General features: G+C 46.0%; 1 long non-coding RNA gene across 2 annotated transcripts in view; it reads right to left on the bottom strand.

The window, feature by feature from the left end:
- Positions 1–2,468: 2,468 nt before the first annotated feature.
- The window catches only part of LOC113934055, a 35,301-nt gene continuing 17,764 nt past the window's right edge, over positions 2,469–20,005 (bottom strand). Inside the window, exons 4-5 of one of the 2 annotated variants that reach the window (XR_003523588.2) lie at positions 3,147–3,269; positions 2,469–2,895 (exon numbers count right to left, since the gene is read on the bottom strand). This is a non-coding gene — a long non-coding RNA (uncharacterized LOC113934055). The remainder of the gene's footprint in view (positions 2,896–3,146; positions 3,270–20,005) is intronic. The other variant, XR_004819546.1, reaches the window with a different exon arrangement.

The raw sequence follows: 20,005 nt of genomic DNA, 5'->3' as shown, positions 1-20,005 counted from the left end.
ATTTATCTCGCGGACTATAGGAAACAAGCAGAAACATACTCTTAACGAATCGCGCTGTTCACAAGAGAAGGTAATGGTCAAGGCAGCTGTCAGAAAGACTGGTGTTGGTCTCTACGTTATCAGCATCTCCAGTATTTCCGCGACTCAATAACCCAAACTTGGGCGCGGAAGTGGGGCCTCTCTGATCGGGGGCACAGCGGCATCCTACTTTCTCCTGCAAGACTAAATCAGTGGTTACCTGGCACCACCAGAGCGCCAGGTTGACGGACAAATGATCTGTAGATATTTTTGTGCCTAGCGCCCCTCATCCTTGAAATGCAAAGTAGTTCCTCATTAACTTTCATCAAACCCGCGAGGCAGGCAGGTCGCCAAGTCACCCACGTCACTTACGTTTCTCTCCGATGTCAATTACTGTTAGTTGATGGGGGGGGGACGGAAATACATGCCATTAAGAGATTTAGGTGCAATATATTCACTCTAAGCATGTTTTTAAACGAAGCTTTTTTTTTTAAGGATGACTTTTTTAGTGTGCATGGACGTATTTATAAAGAGAAAGACTTTCTACCGTCTGCATCAAAAATCCCTTACGCAGATGTTTAATAACAGTTAAGTTTTCAACAGGTTGAATTAGTCCCCTATTTCAACGTTACATTTTATTTCTTGAAAATCACTTAGACGCATTTCTAGTAACACCTTTAAATAATCGGTGCCTCTCAGGATCGGTTTAGGAGAGATTGGGAAATTGAGTGCCACTGCACTGAGCACATAGTAGGCCTGCGATAAATATGTGTTAAAAGAAGGAAATTGCTGAACTGGTTCTTACGTCTCTTTTCTCGGAGCCCATGGAAGGAAGTTAACCAAGTTCTGAGCAGTGGAAAGGGGGCAGTGTAGGGATTACTGTGAAAGTAACGAGATCGGCCGGCGGGACGCGCAGGTATTCTCAAGCCTTTGGCAGAGTTGCAAAGCTCTTTCCTGGTAACCAGACACTGGGATTTCCCTTCGTGCGGGTGCTTCTCCCCGGAGCCTCTCGCAATGTCCAGCGGAGGAAGCACAGAAACAGTCCTAATTATTGCAGTAAGCGGCTGCTCAGTTGCTCTGGGCGTCTCAGAGGGTAAATTGGAAGCTGTGCACGCTCAGACACGGGACAAAGCGTCACGCAGACCCTTCGTGCCTCTCGCTTGGCCCCACTAATAACACCAGTGATTTTTCTTACCTTTTTCGTAGTTTCTTATACTCGTCGAGGTGCATTTGTTCACCTACGTTAGAGCGTTTGGATTCTCAACCACAGCAGAAATGTATTATTTTCCCCATTTTTTCCCAAAGACGACACTGAGGTTCAAAGAGGAGCCCTGGGTCACGCAGTGGTCGCTGGGAGAGCAATGGACTGGTCGGCCTCTTCTCTGAAGTCTCAGAAACTTCGCTCCCAACCACAAAGACTCACAATGGGTCCCCATTTTTTTTTAATTTTATTCCCAGGCTCCCCGTCTGATTTTTGTACCTGGCGTTATGAGCAACCCTCCTGTAACAGGACACAACACGTTTGTATCAACTCTTCTGCGTCTATTCTTCCAGCTACATTTCTGCTTTTGCAAACACGCATTTCAGTGCTTCTCCCCTGCGACGTGAAAGTGAACGACAAACCTCTACCAGGGCTGGCCGCGTGTGCGCACGGTTGTCACCCTGGGCTTTTATTTCATTTATTGCTTTTGCGGGGGAAGATATGAAATCATTAGCCCTTCACTAGTTATTCTGAATATTAAGAAACAAAATCAAGAAAGTAGGTTGGCTAATGTGGGGTAATAGATTGAGGGGAAGGGGAACCGGGAAGGAACGGGAGGGCAAAGGGGCACTGAGTGGCAATTTCCTAAACAGAAAATAAACCAGACAGCCAGCCCTTGAACTAGTTGGAGTTGTAAAAGCTGCTACAAAGGAGGAAACAAGAGGGATTTGTGTACAGTAAACCATGCGGTCAAAACTAGGGCAGGAGATGGGGGCTGGGGGTGTGGGAGGTAGTAGAACCCAAGGACAGTGGTGCCGGCTCCTGGGACTCAGAGCAAACCGAGAGAGCAAGGTCCTGAGAACGTGGGTCGTCGGCTGGACCGGCCTCTCCTGCCCGGACGCGGGGAAGGCGGCGTTCTCCCGCTTGCCAAGGGGATTGGGCCCGCAGATTTCAGGTGGGTGGGCCCAGAGCCGCTCCCTTCTCAGCACGCCCCCACCCCTAGCAGAAACCGACAAGACAGCCCCACTGCTTCCTCCGTACTTCCCAGCCCAACTCCGCTGCTCCCCCTCTACCCCACCCCCCACCTGTCCTACCACCTTCCCGGCACACCATCTGCCACTGGGAGGCCTGCAGCTGTAATCCCGATCCAGTTGAATTACACTGCATTCCCTGGCCCCGAATGCCCCCCTGAGTATCACAATTCCAACAATCGCTCAGAAGTGAGGTATGTGGGAAGGGAGTGGGGAAAGGGCTGTCTTTATCTTGGGGTGAACTTCAGGAAGTCTGAGGAACTCCGATATTAAACAAGAAATTATCTCCATTTTTCTGGGGAAATGAAAAAGGAATGAATCTAAGGTTACACAAACTTATTTAAACTTGCAGAAGCAAAAGGAGTCAGAGAGCCTGGGCTGTAGACGTCTTGTTCCACTGACCACGTGATCTCGGTCAATTCTATTTCTGCGCCTCAGTTGTCTCATCTGCCCGATGGGGAGAGTGGCCTTCCTCCGTGTAGTCTTCACTTAGTAGGAACTGTTCAACGAACGTTTGTTGGTTGATCGGCCAACGGCCCGTCCCCCGCAAGCCTCGAAAGCTCGACCAAAAGGCGAGGGCACAGAGAGTCCAGGTCCTTTCTCCGGGTTCTTCTCTAAAAAGGCGTCAGGCCATGAGTTGAGGACCTGTTAGGTGAGGAAACAGAAGTCCTTTGCCTGGTAAACCGACACCAAATTACCAAGTGCTAGTCCGAGTCCCTCTTGTAAATGACAAAGCAGCGGGGCCGCCTCGACTCTGCGGGTCTGGCTTGGTGGGGGAGGCCCGTGGAATCTCCTCTCTTAGCTGCTCAGCGCCTATCTCTGCTTCCTTCTCCTCCTACCTCCAAATCTCTCTCACCCTAGCCGCCGTCCCCCGTTCCCGTACAGCTCGTACCTACCCGCTTCGAAGACCCCCTTTTCCAAGTCCAGCAGGGGAACTTGAACAACAACGCGGAAGGGGGAAGGGGTCTTTTTCTTCTTTTTCTTGATAAAGGTGTCTTTCTTTTTTTCTTCAAATACCCCTCCAAAAAGAAAAAGAAGAAAGAAAGAAAGAAAAAGAGGGCAGCATGTTTCGGATCAGCTCCCGCTCACGCGTGCATTCACTGCGGCGCACCCCGCTGGCCTGCCCGCGCCCCGCCCGCTGCACGCAGTGCCTCCCGCCCGCGTGGCCACGCCGGCTTCGGTGCGACTCGAGGGCGTTTGGCTTCCCCCCCCCCCCCCCCCCCCGGCTTGGCCGGCCACCTCTCGCCGGGTTCCTTGAGCCCCCGGCCTCCGGACTGTAGCGGGCCATGGGCCGGTTTCCGGGCGGTGGCTCGGGGTAGGCGATCCGGCTTGGAGGCCGAGCGCCCGGGTTTCGGAACTGGCAGACATGGCTTCAAATGCGGGGTCTGCCGCTCCTCCTCGGCTGGGTGGTAGCGAAGAAGATCCTTCACCTCCCTCTGCGCCTCACTCTCCCCCAACTGCGAAGAGGGGTCAACCTTAAAGGACAGACCACTGTAGGTTCCCTGGCTCGGTGACCCGGCCATACTGACCCTGGAGTACCTGGAAGTTGTTACTTGTATTAGCTTATGGTTGTCATTTTAACTCCGCTAACTAGCCTACAGAAAGCCCGAGGCCGGGGGGAAATTCCAAGCCTGATCTCCTCCCCAGCCGGCCCGACTTTCCAGCTTCCCAGGCCTGGAGACGAAGCTGGACCCTGGAGGACCCCTGCCCGGCATCACCAGCTTGAGGCGCCAGCTAGATCAACCTGCTGCGAGCGCCTGGGGTGGTGAATGACACTTGGAAATTTCTGGGTCTCGCAGAAGTGCTTTGCTGTGGCCGGTTATGGCTCTGGTTTCTCTGGAGATGAACTCGAATCCACCTCCTCTCGCGGGAAGCTACTTTTAACATTGTATCCTCTCACAACTTTGACCGGCTGTGGACGCGGCGAAATAAATAATCCCAGATGGGATTGCAGAGATATGATTTCCCAATTTGCTTTGCGTAATCAAATATACGACCTGTCACAAGCAAGGGGGCGGGCGGGGGGCAGCTTTCGGGAGATAACTGTTCTCCCTTTCCTTGTTCTGCGTGCCCAAAAAAGCTGAACAAAAGGACAATGCGATCTGGGTTTTCCTCCCTCCTCCGTATGAGACAGGGTTTAAATCACGGGCATTTGAAACCAAGAGGGTCATAATTAGTCCATGCCCCCCCCCCGGTTTTACAAATGCAAAGGAAAACTGAGGCTGAGAAGCTCATGGGATTTGCTAGGGAGGCATACAGCAACACAGTGGCCGCGCGGGACCCACGGGGCCACAGTAACTTCTCAGGCTCCAGGATGCCTTCATACAATTAAAAAAATAAAGTGCCCTTTGCAGCGGGATACGGAGTCTGATGGTGGAACTGTGAAGCAATCTTGCCTCCCTTGCATTTCTGAAGGATCTGCCAGCCTTCGGGTCCCAAACCTCAGGCAGTATCCATCCTCCTTGCTGGGAAACGTGGCTCAATTCACTGGAGAGTCACGTAGCAGCTAGGAGATGAGGCAACCACAGAACTCCTTCACTCCTCAGTACCCATTCCAAATGGTCATCAGGGGAGGTATAGACTCAAGAATGGTAGTGGAACCTGGGTTCTACCCCAGGGGCAGTGCCATGCTATGGAAGGTCGTCAGGAGAGGACATATGGCTTGTTGCCTCGTCCGGAAGCCCTGTGCGCACACACAGGGCTCCTGCTCTGGACCTCCCACTACCCCTAGGGGGCCTCATGACTAACTGAAACAGTAAACCCTTAACCCTGAGAACTTACGCCGCCGCTCCCATCCCACATTGGGGTTTAACATTTGGAAGGGGCAGACTTTATCCACGCTCAAGTCACTCTCGATATTTTCCTGACAGTCCAACTATACCAAGTAGAGAGAAATCAAGAGAGAGAGAGGAGGAAGCAAAGCAGGGAGGGGTCCTCAGGCACTATGGTGAAAATTTAATTTCATCCATGTGTAGCAGGCAGTGGGTAAATTTTTTTCACCTTGCTGGGCCTCAGATTCTTTGACTAAAAAGTGAAGGAGTAAGATTCAGTGGTTTCCAGATTCTCTCCCAAACCTTAAAGTCTCTAACAAACTTTAACGTCTGTTGATGGACTCGTGGCTCATGGTAATAAGATGAAGGACATGAGAAAAGTCCAAGGAGGAAAAGAGGAAGAGGAAAAGAATTAGGAACAAACTTCAGTGTTGGTTCTGACATCTTGGTGGTATTTCGGCTCTACCATACTTCTAAGATTGATCCTGTCTAGTCAAAATGCTAGTCAAAAATGTGAAAGCAAAATCAAAACAAAACAAAACAAAAACAAAAAAACTGTCACCTAGTGAAAGAGGGGAACATAGAGTCATATCACAAAAGAGTTCTCTAGAGCCCAGATCCAATGAGGATTCATTCTGGTGACAAAGAGGGTTCTCACAACTCACAAAGGTTCCAAACTAGGATTTTAAGCAAAAACTAACCAGGCCATTTAAACAGGCCTTCCTAGCCTTGTTCTGTGTGATATGCTGGCTCAGGAGTCTGAGTTTGGGCTTTGGGGAAAGCCAAACTATTTCCATGGCTGTTAGCCCCAGGAAGTCTCTCTGAGAAGGGTCTCTCCTGGCAGGGGGGATCCTCCTAATTTCTACCAGAAACATCCCTTGGCTGAAGCTTTTTATTTTTTTTTTAAGATTTTATTTATTTGAGAGAGAGAAGCTTGGTAGAAGACCCTGACAGGGTAACCTGCACAGCTCAGATGTACCATAGTGTCTGCTAAGGATTGGGGGCGGGGAGGGGGTAAGTAAACCTCACTTAGGAAGAGAGGATCAAACAGCACTTGGTTCTGTCTTTGCTTTCCTGTGGCTAGCAAGCGACTGTCCATATATCCCCGTGGTGACTGAAGTGTGAGTGCCGAGCCTTGAAGCCAGTTGGTGAGAACACTGACACCTCTGCAAAGTACTTGACTTGGCCTAAGATAGTTCAGGGATTCTTTCCATCTGTGAAATAAGTAGTGGGGGAGGGGGAAGTAATAAGACTCTCTAAGGATTTTCCTGTTCTACCTTCGGTTTTGCCAACTAAAGTCACCCTTGACCTTGGGCCACTTTCCTCACCCTCCGTCCTTGAGGCTTCCATCTGTTACTCTGCAAAATGAAAGACCTGAAGTTGATACAAATCACCTTTAAAGTTATGTCCCATATACTTTTTTATACTTCTAGGTGGGGTGAGAAAATGGAAAAGGTCTGTGTGTGGGGAGGAGAGGGGGGAACAGGGAGGAGACGAAAGCCCTGCCTGAGGGCGCGCCCCTTATAACAAAGTGAGACATAAACTTTTAAGAGCCGGAGGAAATATTCTCTTTGAAAACGCTGACCCCACAAACAGGCAGTGTTCTAAAGGAGGGAGATGAGCGGTTCCAAAGGGGCAAGAAAGGGGGAGATGTCCCTTGCTTTTTACTGATTTAACGGGGCGGGAGCACAGGTGCATGACACTCCCCTCCTCCCAGCCACCAGGCCCCCCTTGGCCCTCCACCCCTGCCCCTTCTTTCGCAGAAAAATTTATTGGCGAGGTGAGGCCAGGCTAACAAAAGTGCATCCCTGGGCGCTTTGGGCTCCACAAGAATGCTTTGATCCTCTCCCTGTGTCTAGTGGTCCCCAGGCGATTGCATTGCCAAATGCCAGCGACCCCCCGGGGCGGGGTCGCTGCTCCGGGACCCAGTATGGGGAAACCAGTGACAGGTTCGTCCTCCCTGCGCAAGAGGCCACGCGGGGGCGCTGTAGAGCGGGCACACAGACCTGAGACCCGGCGGACCCGGCAGGGCCAGGGTCCTCAGAAAAGAGCAGCACCCGCGCACCGGCGCCGTTACATCCTCCCCACCCCGCCCAACCGCTTTTCCAGGGTAGTCTGCCGTCCTAGCACACCGTGATCGGTTCAGAAATTTGGAGGGTCACTGGCAGAGGAAAGGAAGATGGTGGGGGTCATTTGCTTCCCTGGGGGTTCTGATTCCTCTCCTTCCAGACTTTAAGCATCTACTCGGAAGAACAGATTCTTGGGAGGATTTTGCCAGGAAGGAAGGAAGGAGAAGAAAGAATCTCACTGAGTGAGGGTCCAGGTCAGGCTTTGTCGTGGCCGGACCCTTCCAACATGGCATTACTGACTTGTCCACAGCTCTTCATTTTACACTTAATGGGAGCCAGTTCCGAAGAGCTGTCCTGTCCAGAGCACAAAGTTAGGACAACAGAAGCCACGTCTGAATTTGAAGCCCCCCATTCTAGCACTTTCCCCAACAGGAGTTAGCCAAAGGGGCCCTAATGAAAAGGGACCTAGGTCCCAGCTGCTTCTGCAGGAAATCCGCCCCCTCCTCCACGCACCCACGCCCCCAGGTTTTTCTTCCAGGAGAAGCCAATTTGATCTCCACAGACAGGAATTTGGCAAGCTCTCTTCGCAGAACTGCCCCAGCCCATACCACATCCTTGTTCTCGGTCCGTCTCCCCTCCCATACTCCCCTGCTTCGACCTTGCAGATCTCTCCCTGAAGACACCGCTCTGAAGAACAAAGAACATTTGCAGTGAGGAACAGATTTCCAGAATTTGCTTTATAGCCAGTGAGGAAGACTGAAGTTTGGTGGTAGGAAATGACCCAAGACATCCACATAATGCAAACAGTACAGGAAGCTGTGTAGACCAGCCTGGGCTCTGAAACCATAGAAGACATTCATAGGGGTTCATCTCTGGAACCCCTAAAAAGTTTCGGACAAGTCATTTAACCTGTCTAAGCCTCTGTGGCTCATTTGTAAAATGGGGACAAGAGATACTTTTCCTTGCCTATAGCAATGGTTTCTGGAAATAAGTTCAAAAAATATTTGGAATTCTTTGAAAATCATAAAACATTTTGAGCATTAATGAGGTTCCCCTTGTCTTATTTTGCTCACTTTCAAATCAGGAACATCATAGCCTGGGTAGCAAGTTGATAAGATCAAATAAGATGCTGTCTGTGACAGGTTACAGAGGGAAATAACAGGTTCTGTTTCATTAATGATTGTTGAAGCAATGCCCTTCTCTCAAATTAAGCTGCCATTATGTTCCTTCATCCACCAAATTAAAAAATCCAATGCCTTACCTCTCTTGCAGCCAACAGAGAACTAAGCTATGGAATGTTTACATAGATTTCTTTATCCCTGCAGAAGCACTGAGAAGGAAATATTACCCCCAGTTTGAAAAGCAGGAGGGAAGCAGAAAGCTAATAAACGCTTGCTAAATAACCAGGCTGGCCCAAATACTTTTCATTTCTCTTCCAAAGAAACGTTGTGCTGTTGTGTGGGAAAGAACAAGTTCACCCTCCTCTTTTTTTTTTTTAAGATTTTATTTATTTATTTGACAGAGAGATAGAGAGCACAAGTAGGCAGAGTGGCAGGCAGAGGGGGAGGGAGAAGCAGGCTCTCTGCTGAGCAGGGAGCCGGACATGGGGCTTGATCCCAGGACCCTGGGATCATGACCTGAGCCGAAGGCAGCCGCTTAACCGACTGAGCCACCGAGGCACCCCTCACCCTCCTCTCTCTTATCTCAATCTGCTAAAGCTGGTTTCTAGCTGGAACTATACACTGAGCTGTTTCTTTCCCTTTCTCTTGCTTACACTTGTAATAATGAAAATTTTAAACAATATACAAAAGCAGGCCAAACAGTGAAATGTCCATTAGTATAATCCAAATGTAGAATATCCATGCTATCCATTTATCTATTTGGATATATAATATCTATATATCCATTAGCCCGATTTAGCAGTTGTCGGGCCATTCTTTCTGCCCCTCCCTGCTCAGAAGATGCTTGAGAAAGTCTACTGCATTTTTGTCCCTTAAAGTTGCAGCCCTATTGGCTGAATTGGTATACCAAGTGGATGGAATTTCTTGGGCCTCAGATCTGATACTTTCTAGAATTCACAACCGTGGGACAACTCATCCTAGCCAAATGCTCACTATTCGAGCACCTGCCTTGACGCCAGTGGACTGGGGACAGAAACACAAGTGGCAGAAGTGAATCATGGCGCTAGATTCTAGAGTCTAGAAAATGAATTCCACGCAGCCTGATTTTCTAATCAACTTGCAGGAGTTCTTCTCAAACACACAGTAATTAATTACTCCTTCAAAGGTTCAGGATTGTTACCCTGTAAGGGCCTGTAAGTAGCTATTTCACAGAGAGCTTACCTCAGCCTTGGTTTTGGAACTATGCACCTGTTGGGTTCCTCCCCACTTGGGGAATTTTACTCTGCCCACTAATGAAAACATGTCTTGAGCCCAAAGACATCTTTGCCTGCCCTGCCTTTACATAAACAGACAACCTCCCAGGGCCTCCAAGAACAGGGGTTTGTTGATGTTTTCTTCTCTACTGTTTTTCTTCCCACTTACGCAGTGCACGCAGACATCTGTCCGCTTAACTTTCATCTACTAAAGAGTTACAAAGTCAGTAGACCCCCGCTTATCTTTTCCAAAAGAATCGGATCTGGCCTCTGTCCACAGTACAATATATGAAAGCACATAATCAAGTTCCAGTTATGGCACTCTGTGTAGTATTCCCAGATGCTCCACGTCATTTGGCAAATCTATAATGTAATAAATATTGATGGCTTCCTTACATGTGGTGTTAAGATTTGCTCAGCCAAATATTTCTTTTCTGCACTCTTTAAAAAATATCACTAGAGTTGTCATCCTGAAAGTTGTTTGTACTCTCGCAGCTTTATGTAAATGTCAACCAGATGCTGAGTTTCACTGTCATAGTTTCCTTTTGTTTTTATTTGTCTCTGTGGATTATTGGTGTTTGAAAACATATTTTTGAGCCTTCCTAACATGCCTGTTCCTGAGTGAAGATAAAACATTTTTTTTTGTATCAATGAACTTCCTTGCTTAACATGTTTTCATTGTCCTTTCTGACTACAGGACCACGGTTCCTGAAATTCAAACATTTTTTCAAGTCAAGACACAAGTTGAGTAACTGCCTAATTGAGTGTAGCTTGAAGTTACTGGAATGGTGACTTTCGCACCACAGAAGGGACCTGTCAATTACAACCTTTTCCCCATCCACGTTCAGTTACACACATGCCTTCATTCAAAGCCCTGTTTTCACTCCTTTCCAAAAATATTATCCTTCTGGGGAGAAATTTTTCACGCATAAATTCAGCTTAACCAATGATTTTGTTTAAAGACAAGCCTGAGAACACCAATTCTTAGTTATATGAGGGAGGTAATGTATACACTGGTTTTTAAACCTAAATTTGTGGATGTTGATAATTAAAAATTGAAAGAGGAGAAGAATCCATGCATTTAGCCTGCCCTGAGAAAGACTCTTGAGTCCTTTGGAGCTTACCAAATAACTTCGTAAGAGCAAAAAGTGGTTTAAAAATTGTTTTAGATTACAGACCCTGCAACACGACAGAAGGATTTCCATTTTTCTCACGTTCCATAATTGTAAACATTCTTTGCCATGGGGGTATAGGTATTGGTAGGCTCAGATAAATAACTATAATTTTGTTATCGCTGCTACAAGAAAGGTTTTTGTTGATTTTTTTTTTAACAACTCTTCTGTTAAAAAAAAAAAGCAAAGGGAAATAAAAGAAACTCTGATCATCCTGTATGGTACACAGAAAATAAGTATCAGGACATTTTAGAATATTCCCTTAAAAATCCACATTGTGTATAAATGACAATTTCTAGAAAGACATTAATATTTAAGTGTGGAATTTTACCTAGAAATTTTGAGAAATCAACATCATAATGACATTAACCCCACCTTTTTTGTTTGTAAGTTTGTAAAGCATTAAAGTTTTATTAACCAAATTTTTGATAACTTGTTATAAATTAGAAATAGCATTTACAAGCTTTCTAAAAGTACAATTTGCTTTTGCTTCCATTGTACTTTTAGGCTCTAAAAACTATAAAACAACTTAAACTGATATGAAAGATACCTGTGGTGCATGGTTTGGGGAAGGAGACTTACCTCAGAGGCGCTAACCATTTCATTTCTATTTCTCATTGTTTACAAAATTGTACATGAAACAGACAACAGAGGCTACTTTTCCATTATTCAATAATTACGGTATTCTCACAAAGGAAGTCGGGAATGCAATTTATCATGTGTGCTGGACTTATTCAGGAGTGACAGGCAAGAGATTTTTCATGTGATGTCGCTTGCTTTATGCTACTATGTTACATGATAGCCCTCCTCAGGGCCCCTGGCCCCAGTCCTACCTTGGTTTTGAGTCTCATCCAGCCCAGAAGTAATTAATCTCAACCCAAGTCAGCCCTACTAAGCTTCAGTGGAGTCATGGTGAAATTTTGGGCAGCTGCTTATAAAAAAAACCAGAACAGAGGGAAAAGCCACCCATCATCTTCTACCATTCATTGCCTCCATGAAAGCAGATCTTAATGGGCTTTAAAAGGCATTTGTGTGAATCCATTTTTTCCCCTCTACTTACATTCCTATCACCCAATCTACTTAATACGGAAAAAAAATGAAAGCGCCTCCTTCCTTTGTATGCAATGACTTCTTTTTTATTCATCTGTCAATGAAATTAAAAGAATATTTGGGCCATATGGGATGGCTCTCCAAGATTCCAAGTTAAAGCTAGATCACTCTAATGTGTTTGAGAGATAAAATTATGTCCATCACTTACTAAAAGAACAGCCAGAGGACAGTTGAGGCCACAAGCTAAGTAATTCAGAAACTCAAACTACTCTGCCTCTATGTTTGGAGAGTCGGGGAGCAGGCCATGTCTCCAAACAGACAGGAACAGACAATTCTTACAGGCATAAGCAAAGCCCATTAACCTGATAGGGTCTCAGCGACCAGCACAACATTTATTTAACACGTTGTTCCTTCCCATCGGAAAAGGGTCTAAGCTAAACCCACTTGTGAGCGCTGCATAAAGACAGCTGAAACCGTTTACGGGGGGGGGGGGTCCATCTCCACTTCTGGGCACTTGGGACCAGGGACAGACAGGTGATGTGAACTCATCTTGCTAAACATGCAACCTGATGTAATTAATGTTTATTAGACATTATAAAACATTAAAATTAATGCTCACAATGTTTATTTTTTTGATGTTTATCAAAGCCTGGGACCCAAGTCTGTCTCCCTCTGAAAACCAAATTTAAAATGGGGGCTAAGAAAGGTTTTAAAAGACTTCTTATCTAGTTAAAGGGGCCACGAGCCATGAAATGACCAAAAAGCTAAATGTTAATATAAGGAAGATGAAAAGCGATACTAGAGCCTAGATAATGGCCAAGCTCTCTAACCAGCCTCTTGTGGGCTCAAGAGTTTATTTTCAAAGCCAGCCTTCTTCCCTGGTGCTTGGCTCAGTCTCCCATGCCCTTAGCCTGGCCCGTCTCCAAAGCCTCCTCTGCTGGCAAGCCTCTCCCCACTCAGCCCTCCCGCACACGTCTGCAGGTGAGTCATCTGATGACATTGCCATGGTCCGCTCTCCGAAGCCATCACTCCCTCCTCCGTGCCCCAGGACAACGCCACCAGCCCTGAGTCTTGTCCAGCTTGCGAAGCCATCCACAACCTCAATCCCCACTTTTGCCTAGAAGAATCCCCCCACACTGGGCTAGCCAATGCCCTCTCACACACCTGCAGGTCTTTACGGATGCCTTCGCTATATCCTTCCACTGGCACCAAACTACCATATCTTATGGATTTGTTCAGATCCCTGTTTGACGAAAAATCTTCCCTGCCCACCCTATCCAAGAAATACTTTTCTCCTTTGACCTCAGATTTATCTCAATGTCTATGCTCTTTATAATCCACCATCATGCCTTTTTAGTAATGTTTATATCGTTTTATTTAGTTTTTATCATTTTGGTCTAAGTCATTTTTCCAAATCTAGCCTGTAAGCTTCTTAGGAGTAGGGTTCATATCTTAAAACTCCTCATGTTCCCAATAGCACCTAGAACAATACCTTAAAAAAATGCGTGGTCAGTGGATATTTTTGGATTAAGTGATTAAGCTGTTAATTTGTGAGTGGCAAATAAAAGTCTTTCATTCATTAATTTAACAGATATTTATTGAGTACTTACCATGGGTTGAGCCCAATTCTAAACTCTGGGGACACCGCAATGAACAAAACAAAGTCTCCCAGCGTCATGGGAGAAAGATGGACAATAATAAATAAACCAGAGAGGCACCTGGGTGGCTCAGTTGGTTAAGAGTCTGCCTTCGGCTCAGGTCATGATCTCAGGGTCCTGGGATAGAGTCCCACATTGAGCTCCCTGCTCGGAGGGGAGTCTGCTTCTCCCTCTGCCCCTCCCACCCACCCCCGCTCACCAATCCTCCCCTGCTCATGTTCTCTCTCTCTCAAATAAATAAAATCTTAAAAAGAAAAAAGAAAAAAACCCAAATAATCCAGTAAGTATGTAATATGTCAGATGGTGATAAGTTACATAGGGAAGAAAAAACCCTGAGTGAGAAGGATAGGAATGACTGCAGGGGTGCTGTCATTATATACAGAGCCTCACAAACAAGGGGCATTTGAGCAGAGACCTAAAGGAAGTGTTGATGATATCTGTGGAATAACATTCCAGCTGGAGAAAATGACAAGTGCAAAGGCCCTGAGGTAGGAATGTGTTTGGCATGTTTAATGAACAAGAAGTGGCAAACGCAGCTGTATCAGAGCAAGTAAGGGAGACAGTGGTGGTGCATAAGTGTTTGAGAGGTGGGGAAGGACAGATCATACAGAGTCTAGAGGACCTGGGCCCTCACTCTGAGAGAGATGGGGGATCTAAATAAACAGAAATGTAAAATATTAACTCAGTTTTTATCATTCAACATGAACGCCAGTTTGTATCATTCAGCATGAACATCTATGATCGGACCAGCACTCAAGCAATTTGTGTAAAACAGAAACACCACTACATTTATAGAGCATCCACCTGGACCAGATGCATGAATAGATTACCTAATTCATTTCTCAAAACAATGCTGTGAGTCAAGCACTATGTCAATTTTTTTAGACTTATAAGAGTTTAAGAAACTTACCCAAGGTCACACATATGATAAATTAGGGGGGCGGGAGGGGTGGCTGGCATTCAAACCCAGGTAGATCTAACTCCAGAGCCCAATCCCTTCACCACTGCCTGTGGGAATGGCAGAAATCCCCAACATCCATTACATTTGTGCACATGCTCTTGAGTACAGATGACCTCTGTATAAGATAGCCAATGTCAGCTGTGTGGGCGTCCCCTTTTCCTAAGCCTAACATTTGAGAATCTGGATGCAGATTGTTGGCAAGGGGCACTACACAGGTAAGTGATAAGTTATCTGCTATTAATGTGTTACTAGTAGTTCTCTTGTGGAATAAAGTTGCATGAAGGGCCTGAGAGTGAGAGCTCTGTATTAAGAACCCCTCTGCATCCTGTGACCACAGCCTCTCCGCTAGTCTGGACAGAACCCACAGAGGCAAATACTGACCGCACCTTTCCCCAAGGGCAGAGGTTCTCAACTTCCAGAACACATGGGAACCACCCGCGAAATCCTGGTTCTTCTTTCCCCCTCCAGAAAGAGTGCTCAGGCCAGCACTCCTGCAGGCACTGAATCGACAGGTCTGAAGGGAAAACCAGCTACTCTGATGCACACTGAGGATGAAGAGTCACTGACCTAGGGGCACAAGTGGTCTCTTAGAGCCTTGATATTCAGGGAATTTGTCCAGATCTGACTTTGTAATTGAAAGGCTACTTAGCAAATATCGATCCAACAAATTCTCTTTTTTTTTTTTCTTTTCTCTTTTAGAATCATAAAACATTGTGTCAGTCAGATGAACTTCGAGACGTAGTTTTTGGACCTGAATACGTGAAAGGAGGAGCTACTGACAGGGAGTCTAGTAAGCAAAAAGTGAGTAGGTAGTGTTGTCACTGCAAAGAGAGGTACCCACTGGCCAACTGGATCCTGGAATCATCAGGAAGCAGTGGTGAAACCATCCAATAATTGTCTTTCTCCAATTGACTTATTTCACTTAGCATAATAGCCTCCAGTTTCATCCACGTTGATGGAAATGTTAAGTATTCGTCCTTTCTGGTGGCTAAGTAATATTCCATTGTATATGTACCACATCTTCTTTATCCAGTCATCTGTCGATGGACATCTGGGCTCTTTCTACAGTTTGGCTATTGTGGACATTGCTGCTATAAACATTGGGGTGCAGGTGTCCCTTCCTTTCACTACATCTGTATCTTTGGGGTAAATACCTAGTAATGCTCTTAACTCCAGGGAACAAACTGAGGGTTGCTGGAGGGGAGGTGGGTGGGGGGTTGGGGTAACTGGTGATGGGCATTAAGGAGGTCACGTGATGTGATGAGCACTGGGTGTTATATGCAACTGATGAATTACTGAACTCTACATCTGAAACTAATGATGTACTATATGTTGGCTAATTGAATTTAAATTAATTTAAAAAAAAAAAAAAGGAAACAGCGGCGGTCACAGGCAGGATGCCAAATGGGTTTCCATCCCCGCGCCAGGTCACATGGCCAGTTTGCGGCTGCCAGGATCACTGCACCGTGACAGGGATTCAGAGGGTGGGCAGGACAGAGCAGAGTGATGGATTAACAACATCTGTCATGAATGTGCACATGCAACAGCATGGTTTAGATGAGAGCCAAGTGGGAGAATATTGCAGCAGAGAAAGGCATCTGACCTGACCCAAAAAAAGAAATGAAGTTGCAAGAAACATCAGCACTGATATTTAGCAGGTAAAAATCCATCTATTCTCTACTTAATCATATGGGTATCCTGACTGAGATCTCAAGAGAAAGCTCAGTCTTTAATATTATTTATTAACTTAGCTAATAAGGTTCATGTTTAAGAGGAAGGGTAAATTGAATTATCAGGTGGTTTATAAAACATACTATGGTTAATGAAGCTGTATTTATTGTAGTCCCATGGCTGGATCAAAGCCATCAACAATGACCAATTATCAAATTGTCAATGTGCGGACACCGCTATTCTTCATTTAATGGCTTGTTTATTTAACTGCTGGCTACTGTCTCTCTTAAGAGCTTTTAGCTTCTTCCTCTGATGTTTTCTGAGCCTGACAGTGTGACATTGTTTGTTTTTGTCTTTTTCCCCAAGGTTTATTATTGGTTTGTTTTAATATTCTCTTGTTGGGCCAACTTGTTGGACAGTCAAATAAATCCCTCAGCTGAGGATACGTGAGAAACATGCCACTGTTTACCAACAACCTGATCTTTAAAAATATTTAGGCAGGGAGGACACAAACAAGCCATTTTCAGGTCACCTTTCTTTCTCTACACAATACCAGTCTCAAAACTATTTTGATTTTTTTCCTATTTGTACCAATTTGTCATGTGTAATACTTAAAATATTATAATATTCTATATGATGCATAGTTATTTTCTTCCATGTAACTATTAAGAATATATGGATTTTTAAAAAAACCATTGAACACCTTATATTCTGCATAACTATCATTTTTCCTGCATTACATGTTAGGCATGCTTCAACATGAAAAGATTTGTTGATTGTGGGAAGATAATAAAGTAAAGCTCACACGAGATGTGTGCTCAGGCAAACATCTCCTAATTGGGCTATGGAGTGATGGAGACATTAAATTAAGAACTGGGAGACACCTTAGAAATCATTTACTCCAGTGGCTTTCAAACATATTTTAGCTTAAGACCCCTTTCCACCAAAGAGAGCATCCTAGAAGGCCCCAGGGTGAAACGCCTAAATCTGGAGCCACCCTGATTGAAGCACCCTGTGCTTCTCCACTTCCACAGCCCAGTCCAGCCTGGTGGTCCCTAAATCATGGAAACTGAGGAAAGGGGGGCTTAGTCAGATACTATCTTATGCACGATTTGTTTGCTGAGCATTTCAACACCAGACAGCAAACGCTTTATCAGGTTTCCTTTGGATCGCCCCTTTAGGAGAGGCCCCGAAAGCAGGAATTTGCCATGTTTTATATACCAACCACTGCTAGAACATGAGGTTCCACCATGAATGGGCTTTGAATATACCATTCCTCTTTTTTTTTAATAATTTATAAGTGTACATCCATAATCATATTAATGAGAATATTATCGGGGCACAACAATCAGACAATTCAACAGACAAGTTATGGGTCCTATTGTCATATTAACCTCAGCCTCTGTTTCTGTATCTTTTTTAAATTTTTTTTAAAGATTTTATCCGATTATTTGCGAGAGAGAGAGAGAGAGGGCCAGCGGGGTGGAGGGGAGGGGCAGAGGCAAAGGGAGAAGCAGACTCCCCGCTAACAAGAGAGCCCGATCTGGGGCTCGATCCCAGGGCCCTGAGATCATGACCTGAGCCAAAGGCAGACGCTTAACTGACTGAGCCACCCCAGGGCCCCCTGTTTCTGTATCTTATTTCAGTTGTAAGACATTCTGATAGGTTTAAGCAAAGGGATAAGGTATAAGCAAGGGGTAATTTTTTAAACTTTTTAATTGATGGAGAATGATGTCCAGTGAAAAGTATAGCTATTAAGCGTACAACTCAATGATAAACGTGTATATACCCATGTAACCAACACCCCAACTGAGATGTAGGCGCACTTCTGTTTGACTGCCTTCGAGGTGACGCATAAATGCTTTGTGCCATGTGCAGGTGCGCCCTTCTCAGACAGAAAGTCTTCCTGAGAGGCTTAGGAGCTGAAGACCGGGCAGTGGCCAGAAGTCCCAGTCAGAACAGTAGCCCAGGACGTTGGAGGAGTATTCCTGGTCAAGTACAGCTGGAGAGCCCCACACCACTACTCTAGAAACTCAGGCACTGTCTCTGAATCCAAAGCACCAAGTGGCCAGTGGGCACTATGGTTATAATGATGCACAACGGCATTTTTTTATTCGATGGGGCAGGTCTGGCCGGGGAGAAGAGGCTGGAGCTCCACTTCCCAACGCAGCCTCTCGCTGGGTCAATAGCAAGATTGTTATAGAGGGTAACCCGAGCCGGGTAATGTGTGTAGGATCTGTGGCTTTATTGTGTCCCTGCTATGTTAATTAGTACTAGAAGCATGATGGATTGGCAACACGTGTGCGCTCTGAGTCTGAAACCAGCCCTGAGAGTTTAGCACTCCATTAGTTACACATCACAGAAACCCAGGGGATGTTTACTCAAAAAGAGGATCACTTACAAGAGGGAAACATGCTAATTCATTCCTGATACCGTCTGGGGAGAGGGACACCCCATCGGCCTGTGAGTGGTATAACCTGTCATCCAAGACAGAGATGGAATGAGAGGCTGGCGGGAAAATACAGAAAGCCCCCGGCCCCCTGGCCTGGGAACCCTGAAATCTCAAATCCTCAGTTGTTCCTACATGAATCCCTCTGAGACAGAAGTTCAGAGAAAGCTCTGTGTTGACATTTCAATTCATTACCCCGTTCCAGAGGCAGGGAACCCTGGACCCGATCACTCCCACACCCTTGCCAGGCCACAGGGAGGGGAATTCTCTTCCTTCTCACCAGGTTTTATGCCGGCTGCTGACTCTCAGGCCTGGACCAGCTCTATGTACCCCTACCTCAGCCTGACAGGTACCAAAAGGCCTCAGAAAGGATGTCCAAAAACCTGGCACTCCTCTGAGCCAGGTGACTATTACAGGCCTGTTCTTGTAAACTCAGAGGACTTTGAGAAGACAAATTCCAAGTTCCCTTCCCATGGTAAGGTTCCAGAGTTTCAGTGTTGTCAAAGCAATTGTGTCCACGTGAGAAAATACAGAAGTGGCCAAGACATTTTTTTAGAAGCGACTAAAATATGAATGGATCTGTGAATGGTGCTTGCTTTCAATTAGGCAGTATAACTGGCATGTAATATCGCCTGAGAATATGGAATACGTGTAGACACATTTGGGCAGTGGTGTGCTGGGAAATGTTGAACAACTGGCTGAGGGTGGCGGGGAAGCCCTGATGTGCAGGGCCTGGTAGCTTCCGTAGTGTACACATTCCCACCGCAGCCAATTTCGAGCTACCAACCCGACATCGCTGAATGCAGAGCCAGGGAGAGATGTTCGCAGGTGTTCCTCACAAGCGAATAGGAACAGGCTCCAGTACATGGTTATAAGCTGCATAAATACATTTGAATAAAAACCATCCCTGGTCCTCATGCCTTGAAATGCTGGTCCTCTCCCCCCCTCTGTTTCTGTTCACACATCTCAGCACGGTAGTTAAGGGTTTGGGACCCAAGTCAGCTCAGCTGCTGTGAACCGACTGTGTATTCCTTTGTATCTTTCCTTGTCTACCAAATTGAGACTTTTTATAGATTTATTCATTCATTTAGACAGCGGGAGGAGGGGCAGAGGGAGAGAATCTTTCAAGCAGTCTTCCTGCTGAGCACAGAACCCCACGGGGGGCTCAATCCCATGATTCATGAGATCATGACCTGAGCCAAAACCAAGAGTCCGATGCTCAACCGACTGTGCCACCCAGGCGCCCCCCAATTGAGATTTTATAAAAAATGGGATCTTCTCCACAGGGATGCTGTGTGGATGAAATAACTTACTTAGCACACTCTAACATAGTGATATTCAAACTTCAGTATGCATCAGGACCATGTAGACCGAGTGCTAAAACACGGATGGCTGAGCCACACCCCCAAATTTCCTAATTCAGTGGATCTCAGTTAGGGCCTGAGGATGTACATTTCTAACAAGTTTCCAGGTGGGGCCTGAGTTTGCATTTGTAACAAATTCCCAGGTGATGACGACATGGTTGGGCCAGAGCCCACACCTGGAGAACCATCCTATAGGTTTCAGTACGGTGCCTAGAA

The sequence above is a fragment of the Zalophus californianus genome, chromosome 13 (assembly GCF_009762305.2).
Source record: "Zalophus californianus isolate mZalCal1 chromosome 13, mZalCal1.pri.v2, whole genome shotgun sequence".
In the NCBI taxonomy this organism is placed as follows: Eukaryota; Metazoa; Chordata; class Mammalia; order Carnivora; family Otariidae; genus Zalophus; species Zalophus californianus.
The sequence above is the reverse complement of the archived record's forward strand: the minus strand, read 5'-3'. Positions and strand labels throughout refer to the sequence as shown.